This window comes from Phyllopteryx taeniolatus, chromosome 20, assembly GCF_024500385.1.
Source record: "Phyllopteryx taeniolatus isolate TA_2022b chromosome 20, UOR_Ptae_1.2, whole genome shotgun sequence".
Taxonomy (NCBI): Eukaryota; Metazoa; Chordata; class Actinopteri; order Syngnathiformes; family Syngnathidae; genus Phyllopteryx; species Phyllopteryx taeniolatus.
In genome coordinates, this window is record NC_084521.1 from 8,453,747 (window position 1) to 8,472,773 (window position 19,027).

Genomic DNA, 19,027 nt, shown 5'->3' on the forward strand with positions numbered 1-19,027 from the left:
CTCTATCCCCTGACAAGTAAAACATTAAAGGAAGTTAAGGAAGTTAATGAAGTAATTAACTGTATGATAGTTCAAACCACTACACAAACATGTCAAGAATGACGTCACTGCAAACTGATCTTCTTTCAAGTCACGATTGGCAACTAGTGCATTATTTTTGCCACAGGCATAGTATTGTTAAACAATTTAGCAGCCTGCCCTGCTTGTCAGAATAGAAGATGGACGGATAATGGTTTTGAGGATACGGTCTCTCATTAAGCATATATGTCAAATTTAACTTGTTTCCAAGTTATATAAAATTGAATGAATAGCACTGGGATCAAATAACAACAACAGTGTCACCAATACTAAGGTAAGCTTAACCACTGGAATCACAACATAACGCTGTTGTTAGCCATTTTTTCTATTTTATTTTATTTTTTTAACATTTCAATTGACATACAATGCAATCTCTTGAGTTACAAACGATTTCAGAATTCAGAAAATAAACCAGATTGCAATTGGAACAGTTTGCTTTTGTAACATATTTTTGTTTATTTTAATACGGACTATGATTATGAAAGGCTTTTTTGATTTAACTGTGTGATGAATAATCTCAGCCTGCAATTTATTGGCATTTCATCCTTCTACTTCTTTTAATAACATGGAGTGGGAAGTTTTTAATTGAATTTGCATGGCCATTAAAAAAAAAAAAAAAAAAAAAAACATGCACACAATTTCATTTAACTAATTTACTCAATTTTCCGATATGCACAGATGACTCATCAGTTGCAACTGATTTTTCTGTCTATAGTATCTGATTGTGTGACCTTGTATATGCAAGTGCAGATTGCCACTGCATGCAGACGTATCAGTCCTCTCGGTACCCAATAAATTATCTTTAAAATAATTACATTAATTAAACCATGCTGATTCAAATTTGTATTTACTGTAACCGTGCTGCCTTTCACTTAAATTAGTTCATTACCTGCTTGCCAAATGCAATGGCTATATTCACTCATTAAATAAACACAAGCATGCAGTTTGAGATGGGCCGCTCAATAAACTAGTACCCTGATTTGAGATAAAGACGACACGCTGTGTCTTTTTCAACAATACAACCACCCAAGTTAAAATCTCCTGCTTTGAAACAGTCTGGCTCTGCAGCGAAGAGAAATAACAAAAATATGGTTGGTTTCTTTTTACTGTTGCCAGATGTTTTATACATAATCCTGACTATTGTGGAAATAGATGTAGAGTAATACGAATAAATGAGATTTCTGCCACTGGGAAGGACAGAGATTCACATTTTGGCTTGCACATTAAGGGCCATATTCTCCCATGTGCGTAAGTTAGAAAAGACGCGTCGCTATGCCCTTTTCTGGCTGCACGGACACGCCCATCCACTTAAGTCTGTCATTTACCTTAGGTTCCCTGTCAAATCTGGCGTTTTTGCGTATTCTCCTGTTGACTTGAGCACTTTTCTTCTCCAGAGGCTGTAATAACTCCAGCACCCCTCATAACATCATATTGCACTTGAACTTTGGATTCTGTTCCAACATACATCACCACTTCCAGGAAGCTATCAAATGTATATAGAGACTGAGCAAAAAAATTATTCTATTGAGCTGATGAAAGAGGCACTGTGAGTCAGCGGTTACATTTTAGCTGGGACAATTACTGGCGCCTGCTGCCTTTTTTACACCTATAACTGCGAGGAGCAATTCCACCTCAAACATGGTAGCAGCGACCAACAATAAAAGACAGGCGTTTGGAGTTATGTGAACGTGCAAGATTCCCATTCTTACCACAGCTACGTTCATCACAATAGCGCAGCGGGGAGTTAGATATTTAATTATTAGTTTGTATTTGTTTCAACGCCAGTATGTTTAGATTACGAGCCCAGTCCGCGGTCCAAGGAAAGTTGGGCACCGCTGATCTACAGTATACAGGGTGATTGAAAAGTAACTCTCTATTTTTTAGTATTTGTAATTTATTTCTGAACTATAATTCTTACAATAAATGAACATGAGAAGAAAGTGTATTGCATGGAGTTTTATTTAAAATTCGATATGGGCGCCAGCATTAGCCACCAGTTTCTCAAGCCGCCTGGGAACCGCATCAACTGATTTCACAAGGAGCTCTTGTGGGATGGAAGACATAACTTCTCGTATTCGCCCTTCAAGTTCTTTCAAAGTCGTCGGTTTGGTAGATTAGACTTGCTCCTTTAACCAACCCCACAGAAAAAAGGAACAAGGAACATACACAAAAAAAAACTGACAAAAATATTACAATGTATGAATGAATAATTATTTTAAAATAGGGAGTTACTTTTCAATCACCCTGTAGAACAGCAGGCAAGTAAGCATAGCATTCAGATTTAAATACTTTCATTTGATATATCCATCCATCCATTTTCTGAGCCGCTTCTCCTCACTAGGGTCGCGGGCGTGCTGGAGCCTATCCCAGCTATCATCGGGCAGGAGGCGGGGTACACCCCGAACTGGTTGCCAGCCAATCGCAGGGCACATAGGAACAAACAACCATTCGCACTCACAGTCATGCCTACGGGTAATTTAGAGTCTCCAATGAATGCATGTTTTTTTGGGATGTGGGAGGAAACCGGAGTGCCCGGAGAAAACCCACGCAGGCACGGGGAGAACATGCAAACTCCACACAGGAGGGGCCGGGGATTGAACCCAGGTCCTCAGAACTGTGAGGCTGACGCTCTAACCAGTCACCCACCGTGCCGCCTCATTAGATATATTTCATACAGAAAAAAAAAAGCATGCTCTTTCAAAGTGTTAGTGTGCAAGCCGGACTTGTGTGTACCACAGTTCCTAGATTTGGGGTCCTCCAACACCCCCAAAACTTGCATGTTAGGTTAATTGAAGATTTTAAATTATCCATATATGTGAATGTGAGTATGATTTCTTGAGATGTGCCTGTATGTCACAATTTATATCACAGATTTTTCTAAACTGTAGTTTAACCAATCCACAGCCAACTTTAAAAATACAGCTCATCTGTTTTCTTGTATTTTTTAACAGCGCACTTCAGTTGGCAGCTTTATTATTGCACAGGCCAAAAGCCAATACAGCTTCTGACTATTTATGTCTGTGGCAGGCAAGGCTGGAACATCTGTAAAGATGTCTAAGTTTGAAGGAGAGGATAAGAGGGGTAGTAATGATTTTTTTAAAAGAAAGTCATTGTAGCTCATCATTTCAAGCCGACAGTGACTGCAAATTATTCAGTCAGTGGGAGATATCAATAGCAATATTCATCTTCTTTCAATTTGGGAGCAAAGAATAGCTGAGGAGACTTGCTTTTAAATTGCAATAATAAAGGACTATACAGTGAACCCACATATTTGCGGGTTGGCATTCACTAATTTCTCAGATTTCTTTTAGGGGGGGGGGGGACATATCCTCGGTAATTCACTTAATTTTTGGGCTCAAGCCAGTGCCAGGTCACATTTGAAAATATTGTTTTGGTGCCATCTTGCGGCATTTTGGGACCAAAGACCTTTGTTGAAGTGAGAGGAAGAACTTCGTTTAGTCAGTCATTGCCTTGTTGAATAGAAAAGAAGGATTTTACCCCATCTTGTGGCATCTATAGGCAATTACAAACATGTTTGGGTGGATGTGTCTTACTCACAGATTTTTGCTATTTGCAGCAGGGGCGTAGCCCTAACCTTCCCCTAGGGAACACTATACATATGCCTTAAATGATTTTTTACAAAATGCTTAAATAGACCTCTACCCCTGGCCCAATCGCAAATGTTGCCTAAACCTTATATGGGCTCTGACACTTCTCCTCGTCGGGAAGGTCCAATTCTTGATTCCTGGTGGAAGGACTCATGGACTCTGGAGGTCGTTGGAATACTCGGGAAATAGGGGATGGGGCACCCATAGCTAGCTGTCCTCAAGCAAACAATCCAAAAATAATTCGGTGCAAATAATCTTTAACCCAATCGACCTTGATTTTAATCTGAGTTCAGGGAACTCCTCAGAGTTCTTAGCAATGATTTGAGATTGGAAGCTTTGTTATAACTTATCATTACAAGCTGAGACAAACACAAACAGGAGATCCCTCACTTGGAAATATCCTTTAATTTACACACAAACATTGCTGTAAATCCATTTAATTTGATATTTGTGGTGTTTTCTTTTTTTTCTTTTTTTATGAAATATACTATTACCAGACAGACATATACAAATACTTAGGATTTATGACTGTGGTTATGTTGCCCTTTAAAAGAGAACGCGAGCCAAGCTGTGGCTTCCGGTCATGCATTCTAGTCAAGAATATTTTCTCTGACTCTGCTTATTAAAGTGACCCTTTTACATACTGCATGAAAATATACTGTAGACATATTGGGAGGTCTTGGAAATGTTTTATTTTGTGCAGTAGGTTGGAAAGAGAAGCAGCTGGAGGGAAGAAACAAAATTAAACGGGTTATTTCAGCGATCCCGTTAGATTAATTTCTCTGAGTTGTCATGTATTCATATTCATCTCATTTTGGTGTTTCTATCCATCTATCTATCCATCCATCTATCTATCCATCTTACTCCCTGATGTAGGCTGAGAATCAATGTTGACAATTTACAGATATTGTCGCTGTATTGTGACATCTCTGACCATTCTAGAAAGCAATGTTACACAAAACTGAAAAACAAAAGCCAATATCCAAGGATGGATAGTGACAAGCATAGGAAAGGATATGATGAACTAGCATAAATATACCCTGACCCCATGAAAAGCCCTAATAGATTTGGCAATGTAATTTTGTCCCGACTGGCTAATCCATTTCCAGGGTTACACAAAGGTGAAATCGTAAGGCAGGAAATGAGGTGAGAGAGGCAAAAGTATTCCCAGAAAAATACTGATTGAAATGAGAGAAAATGAATTTAATTTTATTTTGAGTGAATACTTAGTCCACACAACTGGGTTGTCTAATAAGGACAACGAGGTGATATTTAAAGATAATAGAAAATTGTGAAAGATTTAGTTCACTTTTTGAAAACCTCGCTACATGTTGGAAGCTTCAGCTGGGAAAAAAAATGTAGAATATTATTAAGGTAACAAACAAATAGTTGTGTGTTTCGACAAACCATTGCTGGATGGAAAACTAATTGAGACGAGTGTTGATTAAGTCTTTTCTTATCGACAAAGATGAGAAAACCATTTACATTGGATGTATCAGTGAAACTGCAGCACCCTTGTTCAAACAGAAGCTTCTCTAGTTCTCCAGCTTTGTATTTATTTTTTAACCTATGAGAGCAAGAAATTGACTCAGTCATTTCGTTTATGACATTGTCTTTTATTATCATTGTTTCATAAATTATAATATGACAGCATTATCGGCATCATTTATGTCCTAAGGAAACGAAACTGTTTAATTCAATGCCTGATGATGTTGTAGGTGATGTAAATTTCAGGAGCGGCATTTCAAAGCACCACATATGGCTGTAGTCATCTTACTGTAATCTATTATGCAAGCCTGTTCAAGAGAACCCGGAGGATAAAGGAGAAGCAGCTTGAAAAGAAGTCTTTGAAATCATGCATGAAGCTGCAGTAGATATTCATATTCATTTAAATTAGAAACGGTGGCGGCTGGTCAAAAGAGGGCGTTAGGGTGCCGCTCCACCACTCAATCGAGTTACCTTGAATAAGATAAAAAATCAACAACGGAAGTATGAGTGAGCTGACTCACAAGTTTTTTTTTAAATACGAGCCATCATTCAGACTATTTTTTTTTTGCTTCGACTTGCGAGTAAAAACACGGTACACGATCACTGTTTGGTGGCAGTGAACCCAACTCAACTCACGTCACAATAAGCAGCAGTTTGGCAAGCATTGCACAATTCATCAAGAAAGACACTTGAAGCTGTTTAATTTCACTCCCAGTTGAAATATTGTGTGCTCTTCACTAAACATGAAACAAAACCAATTCCATGTTTTGAATTTCAATCAATCGCATAGTTTTTGCCTTTAAAAAGGTCAGTTTAGCTTAATACTAATAAACAATGCAAATCACCATTGAAACAGTTAGCATCGATAGTCATGGTTTTAGAAGCTATCTAAACACAAATGGTGGAGCAACACACGTACACAGATATTATAACAATACTCACAGGCATATGTTCTTTAGCCTCTACAAAAAGATTACTAATACTACAGGGTCTTACTGAGTCACGTTCAGTAGTAGTCCTGTAGAAGAAGAAGAAACACATTTCTTCTTCATTTGTGTCTACATTAAGCATGGGCCGGTTACCGGTTTGACGGTATACCGCAGTTTTAAAAAGTCATGGTTTCAAAAAGTCATGGTTTCAAAACCACTTAAACTTCCCATTACTGGCATGAGTTTTAAAAAAAACTTTTTTTGGAGTCATCAAAGAAAGTTTTCGACACTGGCACTGTGCAGCCATGTGTTATTATGTATCCCACTCGAGTCATAAGCAGCACACACCCCACTGCAAAGCAATTAGCTGCTGTAGGCAGGATGCTTGACTCTCACCCAAAGTTTCACTGCTACAGCTACAGTTAGTCAATAAAGACAATTGTCTAAAAATATTTTTTGTTTAATTTCACTCCCAGTTGAAATATTGTGTGCTCTTCACTAAACATGAAACAAAACCAATTCCATGTTTTGAATTTCAATCAATCGCATAGTTTTTGCCTTTAAAAAGGTCAGTTTAGCTTAATATTAATAAACAATGCAAATCACCATTGAAATATTAACAGTTAGCATCGATAGTCATGCTTTTAGAAGCAATGGCTATCTAAACACAAATGGTGGAGCAACACATGTACACAGATATTGTAACAATACTCACAGGCATATGTTCTTTAGCCTCTACAAAAAGATTACTAATACTACAGGGTCTTACTGAGTCACGTTCAGTAGTAGTCCTGTAGAAGAAGAAGAAACACTTTTCTTCTTCATTTGTGTCTACATTAAGCATGGGCCGGTTACCGGTTTGACGGTATACCGCGGTTTTAAAAAGTCAAGGTTTCAAAACCACTTAAACTTTCCATTACTGGCATGAGTTTTAAAAAATATATATATTTTTTTTTTGGAGTCATCAAAGAAAGTTTTCGACACTGGCACTGTGCAGCCATGTGTTATTATGTATCCCACTCGAGTCATAAGCAGCACACACCCCACTGCAAAGCAATTAGCTGCTGTAGGCAGGATGCTTGACTCTCACCCAAAGTTTCACTGCACAGCTACAGTTAGTCAATAAAGACGATTGTCTAAAAATATTTTTTGAAGGTGGTAAAAGTGACCCATCTTCATCAGGCTAGGTGCATTAAAAAAAAGAAAAAATAAATAAAATAAATCGGCCTGCATTCCTTTCGTTTCCATCCATTCATGCATGAGTGCATATTGTGCGGCGCTGGAAGTAACCCCACTCACACTGCAAGAAAGGGTGTAGACTCTAGCCAGACCTGCAGTCATGACAGACTGATACATTAATATTCATACCTGCAGGCAACTGAGAGACTCCAATTAACCTGAACTGATGTTTTTGGTCTGATGGAGCTTGGCACACCCACAGAAAACCTATTCCGACACAAAAACTACACACGGTGGAAGTTTTTGCTATAATCTGAAGTCTAGATTGAAATTGCTTTGAGAAAACATAGACAGTGTGTCCTCTGGATTAAAGAGAATAATAAGTATCCAAAGTGTTACAAACACAGTGTGGGAAAGTCAAACTGCTTCTCATCTGGGAAAACAGACAGCACAACTACAACAGTATACATCTTAAAGTCATTACTGCTTTACCTTGATTGATAGTTTACTTGGCTGAGGATCAGGTATTCAAGGTGATGCAAGTCTTTGGAGAACAAAGTTGAACAAGCAGCAGTTATTGTAGCTGTGTGAAAACTATTACCTGACTCCCTTAGTCATTTTTTTCCTTTCTTTTAACTAAAACGCAATGCAGAACATTTTATCCCAAATTGTGTGATATAAGACCACACACATAGTTTTCAACTACTGTGTATGTCTGCACATGTCAAGGGAAGCATCGTACATGGGTATACAGTACAATCCATCCATCCATCCATCCATTTTCTGAGCCGCTTCTCCTCACTAGGGTCGCGGGCGTGCTGGAGCCTATCCCATCTATCATCGGTCAGGAGGCGGGGTACACCCTGAACTGGTTGCCAGCCAATCGCAGGACACATAGAAACAAACAACCATTCGCACTCACAGTCATGCCTACGGGCAATTTAGAGTCTCCAATTCATGCATGTTTTTGGGATGTGGGAGGAAACCGGAGTGCAGGGAGAAAACCCACACAGGCACGGGGAGAACATGCAAACTCCACACAGGCGGGGACGGGGATTGAACCCCGCACCTCAGAACTGTGAGGCTGACGCTCTAACCAGTCGGCCACCGTGCCGCCACAGTATGATGAGCAAATTATTACATTCCGAAGTACTGATTATATGAATGCAAGGAGAATGGTTTGTAAAAAGGCACTTGTGTATCTTCCAAATTATAATTGGTGAAGTTTTTTATTTTATTTGGCAGATGTTGCACATACACGTAATACACATAATTGATGGCTGGATTTAATTCATCTTTTAATTTTGCACCTGGCTCTGCACTCTGTTCTGTTTTTTTGTTTTTTTTTAGTACACTGCTAATGTATTGAATGCATGAAATACAGCAATGTGATCAAAAATCCATCTTGTCAAGTCCAAGGTGGCCAATCAAAAAATGGTCAAACCAATCAGTCATGTTAAACTGGGCATAAACTGTGCAAATCTGGCAGCAGGATCTCATCTGTAAGGACTTGGACTTTGGAACCAGATGGTCACGGTTTGAGTCTCACCATAGACAAGAAAATAAAAAATGGAAAGTAGCAATAGTTTCTGTCTGGTGTGCAACAGAGAAAATATACAAGAGAGTGTAAAAGAAATTTCCCCTTTTATGATCAGTATAAAAAAAAAAAAAAACAGCCTGATTCTGTTGTACAACAGCCTTTCCATTGATGATTAATAGATAACAAATATCAATAAAAAAGTAATTATATTTATGAATTAAACTAAGAAGTACAGTATATGCCTGTGTCTCTTTTCAGCAATAAATTAAGGCCCACACAGTCAAGATAAGCACCTTGCTTTGCTGCTATGGAACTGAGCCTTTGGTTCAAACCACCAGGCGACCTCAAAATCTGAATGGATCTTGCTGAGTGTGGGTGTAACGTACAAAATACTCATGTACTGTATGTGATGTCCTCTTGCCTGAATTCACTGCCGGCAGCGTGGATTCATTTTCATCTTAGTGACAGTTTGAATGAGTGTGAATGGTTCTGTCTCAAAATGTGTCTTATGATTGGCTGGCAATCAGCAATATATTGTATCTCACCAAAGTGATGACATTTGAAAAAATATTGGATTATATCTTTTCAAGGGACAACAATGAATACATGGTGGTGGATATTAGAGATGCAGTGCTCCTCCACCTTCTGTTTGAAGATGCCCCACAGATGCTCATTACGGTTTACATCTGGAGACATGCTTGGCAAGTGAATCACCTTTACCCTCAGCTTCTTTAGCAAGGCAGCAGCTATCTTGGTGGTGTGTTGGTTCATAACATTGACAAACATATGAGAGATGTAATTACTTTTGTGAGACCTACCTCTAAATTTTTTTTATCATCTTAAACTGCAAGAGCCAACAACTGTAAAGGTGTATGACATCTTGAACGTCGACAGCAATATTCTCATGACATTCCATAAGAAGGCGAAGGGTATTATTTTCAAACATGTTGGACATTTTTGTAAATATCAGTTTGTAGAATTAAACAACAAATACACCACCGACTGAGTCTTTGTGAATAAGTGACACGCTCATCTATTTTTAAGTGCCATTCTGTATATTCAATACCACTGTGCATACATTTACTTATCGGTTGGCACAGTCACTGACATCGAGCCTGGAATGGAAGATATGATCTGTCTTCTTATGCAGATATCCCATTCATGTCAGAGTTGTATGTATGATCAAAGCGCTTGTCACACAAAAGTGTAATCCATCTTAAGAAACAAGGGTCATGGGTTACAGAAATGCATATTTCAAATGTGAGCCAGTCTTTAGCATTCCATAGATATTATGTAAGAAAATGATGAAGGAAAGGAAATGTTCATCTTTTTATGCAAAAAAAAAGGATGACGTATCACAGTAAATTTTCTTATTTCAGACAACTTGATTTGAAAATCCCTGCGATGAAATACCAAAGAAAATGTGAGAGACTAATAAAATAATACATCAGTTTGGCATATTGAATCGGAACAAAATTGCTCCTTCTGAATTTGATCTGATGTGATGTTTTGGGGCGGTCCCAATTGATCCAACAATGATGTGCACTCATGACACGCGTGTCCATATCAGTGTATGATCACTGTTATGACTGCTCTAGTGCAACAATACATTATATTTAATATCCTTGGACTGCTATCCAGCTAGCGGGCCCAAAAGCAATTAACAGCAGAATCAATACTCCGAGTCAAACACTGTGACAGCTCTATTATCCCTGGATGTAGGAGCCTAGTGGGGTCTCATTTTTCTGTGTGTCTGCACACTCAAAAACAAACTCACTCACACACACGCGCACAAACACACGATCATGCACTTCCTTTTGTATCACATAGTTACAACAACAGTTTGACATGGGAACTAACTGATTGTTTTGACTGTCAGTGATTGTTATGAATTGAACATTATTTGAAATTTGCACAATTTGGATGTCAATAAGGGTCCAAGCACGGATTGCGGTAGGGGGGCTAAGTATTACAGTGTGCCATCACAAGCATTACCCTCCATTTGATTTTTAACAGAGAGATTATCCACATCTCCAATTCGTTCTTCAATACTTTTGCTAATTCCCTCATTTCTCCCTTTCTGACAGCATCAGACTTTGGCTGTTGTCATCCAGCCTGACATCCAATCAGCACTGAAAGCACTTTTATCTAATCACACTCTTTCATGTGCTCCAAGCACCTCGTCCTACAAGGAACCAAAAGATAAAAATCCTTCTTGTCTCCATTTGCTCATTTTGACACATAATCTTTTGCTTCATTGACCACGTGAAACTACACAGCTCTTTAAATGAACGGAAAGAAAGCTTTGCGAAGGATGTCTGACTCACATTTTATTCTGATGCGCTTAATAAATCAACCAAAACCTCAGCTGCCATAGAGAAAAAAGGAAAAAAAAAACATAAAAGTTGAAATATTTTTAACAAGCCATATCCATAGGTTCCTTAGCATACATAATAATTCAAAAGAAATGGTATTATGACAGTTTATCTTTGCTTTATGAACATGGAATGAAACATATATTGTACTATATACTAATACTACACAAGTTTGAAGCTAAATCTCAACAGTTCAGTAGTATATTGTTCTGTTTTTGTACATTGTCATTTTTTCAAACTTACAGTATTTAATGTATTTAGAAAGAAAACATTGCAGTGATCACAAATTCCGAGCAGAAACTGAGGAATGGGTTAGTTTCTTGCCTGAAAATAGCGATCAAGCTAACATACAGCCGGTAACATCAGTCTTAGCGTCAGGGCTCTGATTGCTTTCCTACAGGAGAAAAAAGTGAGCCATAGAAGCCTTACAGAATAAAGTTTTTATTTTATGACACAAAGTGTATCGAAATACTCTGAAATTTTGATCTGATGCTGATGCGACATCCCCCTGTCGGTGATTAAAGTTTACATTACCAATTACTGTTCTCAAACAAGGCGCTAAATGGCAAAATTCAAACAGATGTTTGGTCCATGTATCTACCAATTTCCTGATTCAATTAGAATTGGTATTTAAACAGTCCTCTTCATCATGCTGTTCACATTTTGACCTAATGAGACCGAGTCAACACCTAACAATTTATCAACATTACCTCCGCATTGCGGGTTTTTAAACAGGATGTTCTCAAATTCTAAGTGGCCACTGAGCTTAGAGTGTCACAGATTATATACAGTTTCAACAGAGATAGAGAAAGACTGGAATTTAGCCTGAAAGCTTGATATCACAATTTTTTTGTGAGTAATGTATTTTTGTCCTGATCCAAACCACACTGAAACTGACTGCCATATTAGAGACTATCTATTCATTTTCTAAACCGCTTGGTGTCATTAGGATCGCGGGTGACCTGAAGACTATCCCGGCTAACCTTGGGTACGAGGCAGGGTACACCCGGGACCACTCACCAGTCAATCACAGGGCACATGTCGGAAAAAAACCCAAAAACATTCACATTATCAGGAACTGTATGGCACAGTTACTGTATATGACTTATTCTGGGAAACTGTCAAATCAAACCCAAGTCCCCCGCATTCCACTTGAACCGGAGCTTGCAGAGACACTGCTGAATGATGAGGACGCGTTCCCTGCATGGTTGCGATACCATTCATAGGCGAACGCAAGTCATGGGGCCCCCCAAACGCAACAAGCACATGTGAGCATTGTTACGTTGTCAAGTTTTTGCAGTATTCCTGCTCTATTAGCCTGGAAAATTAATCTGCATGTGACATTTATCATTCCACAGAACAAAATAAAGCTGGCAAATCCAAAGTTGATGCATCCTCTCATGACTAATTTGTTTTATTCATTTTGATGTCATCAACTGGGGGAGGATTAGATACAGTTTAATTAATTATCGAGAACTGCAAGCCATCTCATGGGTTATTATGACAAGCTAAGTACCACTCTCTTTGATTATAAGGAAGTTTCAATGTAGAATTACTTTGTAATTTAAAAAAAAATAAGCTCCCAGGAACCCTGATAATCAGATTATTTATTTGTGTTCGTATCCCTTGTCCAAAAAACTTATCTGGAAAAAAATGATAAAACTCTCACATGGCAAGTGAGACTGACAAGTAAAGTTTTTAGTGGTAGTTAATTTTCATTAGGGCCAATAGTTAAATAGAAACACATGCGGAGTACATCAAGAAAATGAAAACAAAAAGTGCCACCGAGGCAATAACTTGTTTATAACGTTACGTATTTGGAAGCATTTTACAAAATACTACATTTGGATTTGTCTATTTGTTTATTTAACAGTATCATCATGGCTGTCGGCGGCACGGTGGACGACTGGTTAGAGCGTCAGCCTCACAGTTCTGAGGACCCGGGTTCAATCCCCGGCCCCGCCTGTGTGGAGTTTGCATGTTCTCCCCGTGCCTGCGTGGGTTTTCTCCGGGCACTCCGGTTTCCTCCCACATCCCAAAAATATGCATTAATTGGAGACTCTAAATTGCCCGTAGGCATGACTGTGAGTGCGAATGGTTGTTTGTTTCTATGTGCCCAGCGATTGGCTGGCAACCAGTTCAGGGTGTACCCCGCCTCCTGCCCGATGACAGCTGGGATAGGCTCCAGCACGCCCGCGACCCTAGTGAGGAGAAGCGGCTCAGAAAATGGATGGATGGATCATGGCTGTCAGAGTTAACTTCATCAGTTATCTTTACTCACTTTTTAATTTGATTGAGCATTAGTCTAATTAAATAATATCGTGTTATCATTTGAATGGATCAAAAAAGATTAAAAGATAAATTTCTGCACTGATGGCTACAAAATACAATTCATATTTTATATCAGACAAATGTGATTTAATTATTTAATGTTAAGATGAATAAGAAGACTCCAGATCATTAGAGAAATGTATCGTGGTTGCCTATAAGAGTTCTCCACATTAGATCTAGCCTCCTCAGGCAAAGCATTATGGGCTGACAAATCATCCTCTGCACTTCCTCAGGGCCAGGGCCGGCTGCCATTTTGAATCTCAAGGAAATTCCCTCGTCCCTCCTTAATGTCAAGCCATCTTGTGTTCCAACCGATACTTTGAAGTTGGATGAATCAAAGTTGTTGTCAATATTTCATTGCTTGACTGAAAAAGACAATTAGGGCCACGTTTAAAAAGACGATAAAAATACATGCAAAATCTATACAAATTACAAGAAAATTAAAGTTATGTTCAGAGAATAAGCTTGATGAATATTGATTGAATATTGATAGATGGGTAAATGTCAACATTCCCATTTTCTTTTCAGCAGGGCTCTCAGACAATATGGCGGTGAATCACTACTTTTGTCTAGATAAAGTTGCTTAATTAGTTACTTGGGACTAATATGCTACGAGATGGCGCCAAAGTAATCTGTGTATTACTTTGGCCTGAGCACAAAAAAAAATTAATAGGTTTGTTTTTTAGTGAAAAACACAAATGCAAATAGGTGAATTTGTGAAGGTCAAACAGACTTCCAATGGAGCAACTTAAAATTAGACTTCTAAGTTATTTGATTAGTCTAACTCTTCAGGAAGAACAACAGGTATATCTTATTTTCTTTCCTTTGGTTGAAAAACACTTGTAGGGAAGGAAGTAGCCTGAACTGTAGTACGAGGTTTAGATGTTCTGGTTTAAATACGCAACGTTATACAATTCTAGCAGGTGTGGACATTCTGATAGCCCACAAGCTTGATACCTGTACACTGGGGTTCACCCTTGAGCAGGAGAAGGTAGCTACCCTCTGCTTTTAGAGGACTCCTGCTGGGGGACTTTCAAGCTCATGTGGACAGTGAGAACTGGAAGGCCATGATTGGGAAGAACGCAGGTGGCCAGGGAAAGGGAAGTCCCGGCCTCTCTGCTTGGGCTGCTGCCTTCATGACCCAAATACAGATAAGTGTAAGCAGCTGATAAATATATACAGTGAACCCCTGCATATGCGCCAAAGAAATAATAACGAGATTGCCTTGGTGCCATATGGTAGTATATTGGTGCCAAGAAACTGGTGAAGTAAGTTGAGGAGCTGCATCTGGACACATGAAGTCATTTGCTGTCATATTGTGGCATCAGCAGGCAATTACAGTACAGTAATAATCTTTTTAGGAGGACGTCAATTACTCATAGATTTGTGCTGTTCGCGGCAGGTCTCGGCCTCTCGAATAGCAGGTGGTCTCTTTAAATGAAAAGTCTAGCCATGTAGTCTATTGATGAAATACATTAACCAAGTGTTTGTCACTAGTGTCTGTCTGTTATAAATGTTAATGTGTAATTTCACATCAGTCACTCATATTGAAGACCCAACAGACATTCATAATCCGCTCTGCGAGTCCTAGCTTCAAAAAGGTTTATTGTGAGTTTTTAATATGAGTGGAATTCCTCACGAGAAGACACATTTAGTAGCATGATAATACGACTACTCATACAAAATATATAATATCTACTGTATAATAATGATTTAAAATAATCAAATATAGAATGATTCAATTTTGAATGGACTCTCTAAATCACATTAATTAACTAAGCGCTACAATGCAACTGACTATGCAACTGAAAGGTCACCATCCCACTGGTCTCAGTATCCTGTCAAATCAGAAGCATTTCAAGGAGCTTCTACTCCATTGTGAAAAGGAGCCCCGTGGATCGGACAAGTTCTATTTCAAGACTGAATTGGATTAACTTTCTTTTAGTTGACAGTGTACCAGTGGTGTCAGGACTAATAATGACAGCATAGATAGAATTACATCTCCCAGATGGTTTTTTCTAGCGTTAGATCGGCTTCTACATGGGCCACCAACAGTTGCTGACCCCTTATATGTGACAATGGTTTAACCTCTGTCACATCCAGTACAACAGGACTGAATGCAGAACTGAAAATACGTCTGTGTGAGTTAATATGTGTAGCCCAGGATTTAACAGAGGAGAAAATGCCTGGAGAATATTGTATTTCACAACTCAAGGAAGGGTCAAAGGTCGAGTTATTAAATCACACTGGTTTAAAAGCAGATCAAGGTGGAATATTTTCAATGACGTTTTACGCCCAACATCAAAGTCATATTTTAAGACATCACTTTAATACTGTATATCCGAAGACAGAAAATAGTTTGGTGCATTGATATTATAAAACACTGCTGGCAGTGAATGTGTTGTTGTGTGAAGATCAGTGTTTTATATGTTCTCATGATAATATAAATAATATTAAATTGTAAGAGTAATGGACAACCACATTTTCTTTGGTGGCAGTGGGTCGCAACACGAGTTTGCTTAATTTGATCAGGGCACGGGCAGACAGATTTCGAGGTCCACATTATGATTGTTATTACTATTACCATCATTATGATATATTTAAATCATCCCTCTGGCCGGCACACAACTATGAGGGAGGGGGGCAACCGAGAGCGGGCAACGAATGATTCAGCCCTCGAAAGTCACATCTTCTGTCTCTCATTGGTTGTTTTTCCTCGGGTGAAGAGGTTTCTTGTATCTCAAATTAGAGACACAAGATCGGGCCAGAGACAGCAAATTTTTTCACAGACCATTTTTATCATACTGACTGTTTTAACAAATATGAAAAACTGTTTTTTTGTTGTTGGATATTTTTTATGTTAAATTGCAAACTCCGCCTTAACAACTAATATATGCTTTAGCAAGCTTGTAGGAGGCGCATCACCAGATCACTGAGTTGGCCGGGTTCTTTTTCCTGCTCAAGACATTATTATACACAGCTTTATTCCTAATTTAAATAATACTACTAAAGTAAGACAAACTCACTCACTGCTGGGTCTGGAGGGTCAAAGCCCCTCATGCAGAGTCATAACTGATCTGGTTATATTATTGTGAGCCCCAAACATTATACTTTAAGAATAAGATGAATATTTGTATCCCCACTGTTATTTAATCCTGAACAAGAAGTACTGACATCTTGCTTGAAGTAATCCTCCCTGCTGCAAGCGTCAACTGTGTTCATGTCACTGTCTTCCTCATAAAAAGAGCTGTGTTGATTCACATGGGAAAGTAAATGAGAATTATTTACCACGCATGTACGAATCTTCTACATATTTCCCTAGAGGCTTCAAGTACCCTTATTGCATCACAGCTCCCATATGTTTTTTCCATCTGCTTGTCCGTTCACTCCTCCCAGCTCCACCATCTTATTCATCCACAAGAAGATAAATGCAATCAACATGGGTCAAGCAGTCGCTGCTCGGACAAGAATTCAATTTTAAAATGAACAAAAATTTAAAAAGTTTTGTTGGCATGTACAAAAAGAATTACATCCAGATACATGTACTTATTGTTATGTTAATCTGCGAGCATGTTTTATTCTGGATGAATGGCAACAGATGAAAATCATTAGTATTATTCCAAGGGTGATTAATTCTGTGCCAAAGATGTCCAAGCACTGTTGTCCCCGCCCGTTTTCACTCTGAGCTCATCAGAAAGTGATGCTTGGTAACTGGCTCTTGATGTGACACGATGCTTCTAACAGAGCTTTGATCCCACTGGGTCACACTGTGACACATTGTGGCTCGGACGTGGAGCCAATCAAACCAAGACAATCATTGCGACTTCGCCATGAGTGCTGCCATGCACTGAAGATGTAGCACCACAGCTGCCAGCCACTTTTCTGCTCCACGATAAATTGCTATTATTTGATAAAAGCCACATCGATCTGCACAGAGGAAATCAAGCAAGGGAAGGAAGTCAGACATCAAAACAGCACTGAATCTGATTTAGTATTCTTGAAGGCAATTTTTTCATGCGATCAGCAATGAAAACATTAAAAAAACATTAAAAAGCAAATTTTAGTCATGGACGTGTTAAAATAGCGTTTGAATTACTACAGATTATAATAACAGTGTATCAGAGGATTTATTTTAATAAATGAAGCATAGTCATTAAAAAGGCCAAGGTCCATACAGTTAGGATCTCATAATTCGCTACAGACATGCCGACAGTTCAAAACGTCAGAGTTTAGAGATTTCATATGAGAGAATAATCTTTCAGAAAAGGAGCAGAGAAAATGCTTTTGGAATACATAAGGAGGTAATGACATAAGGGGTCGGGGATGAGATCCTGCCCCAAGTGGAGGAGTTCAAGTATCTTGGGGTTTTGTTCACGAGTGAGGGAAGAATGGAACGGGAGATCGACAGGCGGATCGGTGCAGCGTCTGTGATGCGGACTTTGGATCGATCCGTTGTGGTAAAGAAGGAGCTAAGCCGAAAGGCGAAGCTCTCGATTTACCGGTCGATCTACGTTCCTACCCTCACCTATGGTCACGAGCTGTGGGTCGTGACCGAAAGAAAAAGATCCCGGATACAAGCGGCCGAAATTAGTTTCCTCTGGAGGGTGTCCGGGCTCTCCCTTAGAGAGAGGGTGAGAAGCTTGGTAATCCGGGAGGATCGCAGAATAGAGCCGCTGCTCCTCCCCATTGAGAGGAGCCAGATGAGATGCCTCGGGCATCTGTTTAGGATGCCTCCTGGACGCCTCCCTGGTGAGGTGTTCCGGACACGTCCCACCGGGAGGAGACCCCGGGGACGACCCAGGACACGCTGGTGAGACTACGTCTCTCGGCTTGCCTCAGGATCCCCTCGGAAGAGCTAGAGGAAGTGGCTGGGGAGAGGGAAGTCTGGGCTTCCCTGCTGAGGCTGCTGCCCCCGCGACCCGACCTCGGATAAGCGGAAGACAATGGATGGATGGATGGTAATGACATAAAGCCATGCATTCTTTCAACTATCACACCAACATGGTCAAAAGTTTCAGCAGTAAAAAATGTACAGTATAAAAGACACAGTTTTAAATGAGACTTTTTCCTTCATGTTTTTACTAGAGTCCCTAGTATGAAACGTGTATTCAGATTAAGTCTGTAATTAATCATTCTGAAAGACCTTCAGACACAAATGGGTATTTGACTAATTAGGTGGATTTTGAAAGTGGCATTGCCTTGTGTAACTCAATGTGGGTTTTCAGAGGGGAAAAAGATCTAACATCTGCAAGCGGCACATTGCACAATTCATTTTCTTTTAATATCAATTAAGATACCGAAATGAGTTTCTATAAATACACACCGTGATACCTCCTGGAGTTGTCGTCATTCAATCACAGGGCACATACAGAGAGGCAACGATTCACCCTCTCACTGTTTCATGCATCATATTTTCAGCCATACCTGCCATATATGTGTGTGTGTGTGTATATATATATATATATATACTTATATAATTGTTATTATTGCAATAAACTC

At 39.2% G+C, this 19,027-nt stretch overlaps 1 protein-coding gene across 1 annotated transcript in view; it reads right to left on the reverse strand.

Annotated features, from left to right (window-relative positions):
• The window catches only part of vstm2a (V-set and transmembrane domain containing 2A), a 49,167-nt gene that overhangs the window by 20,329 nt on the left and 9,811 nt on the right, over nt 1–19,027 (reverse strand). The gene's annotated exons all lie outside the window — the stretch shown is intronic.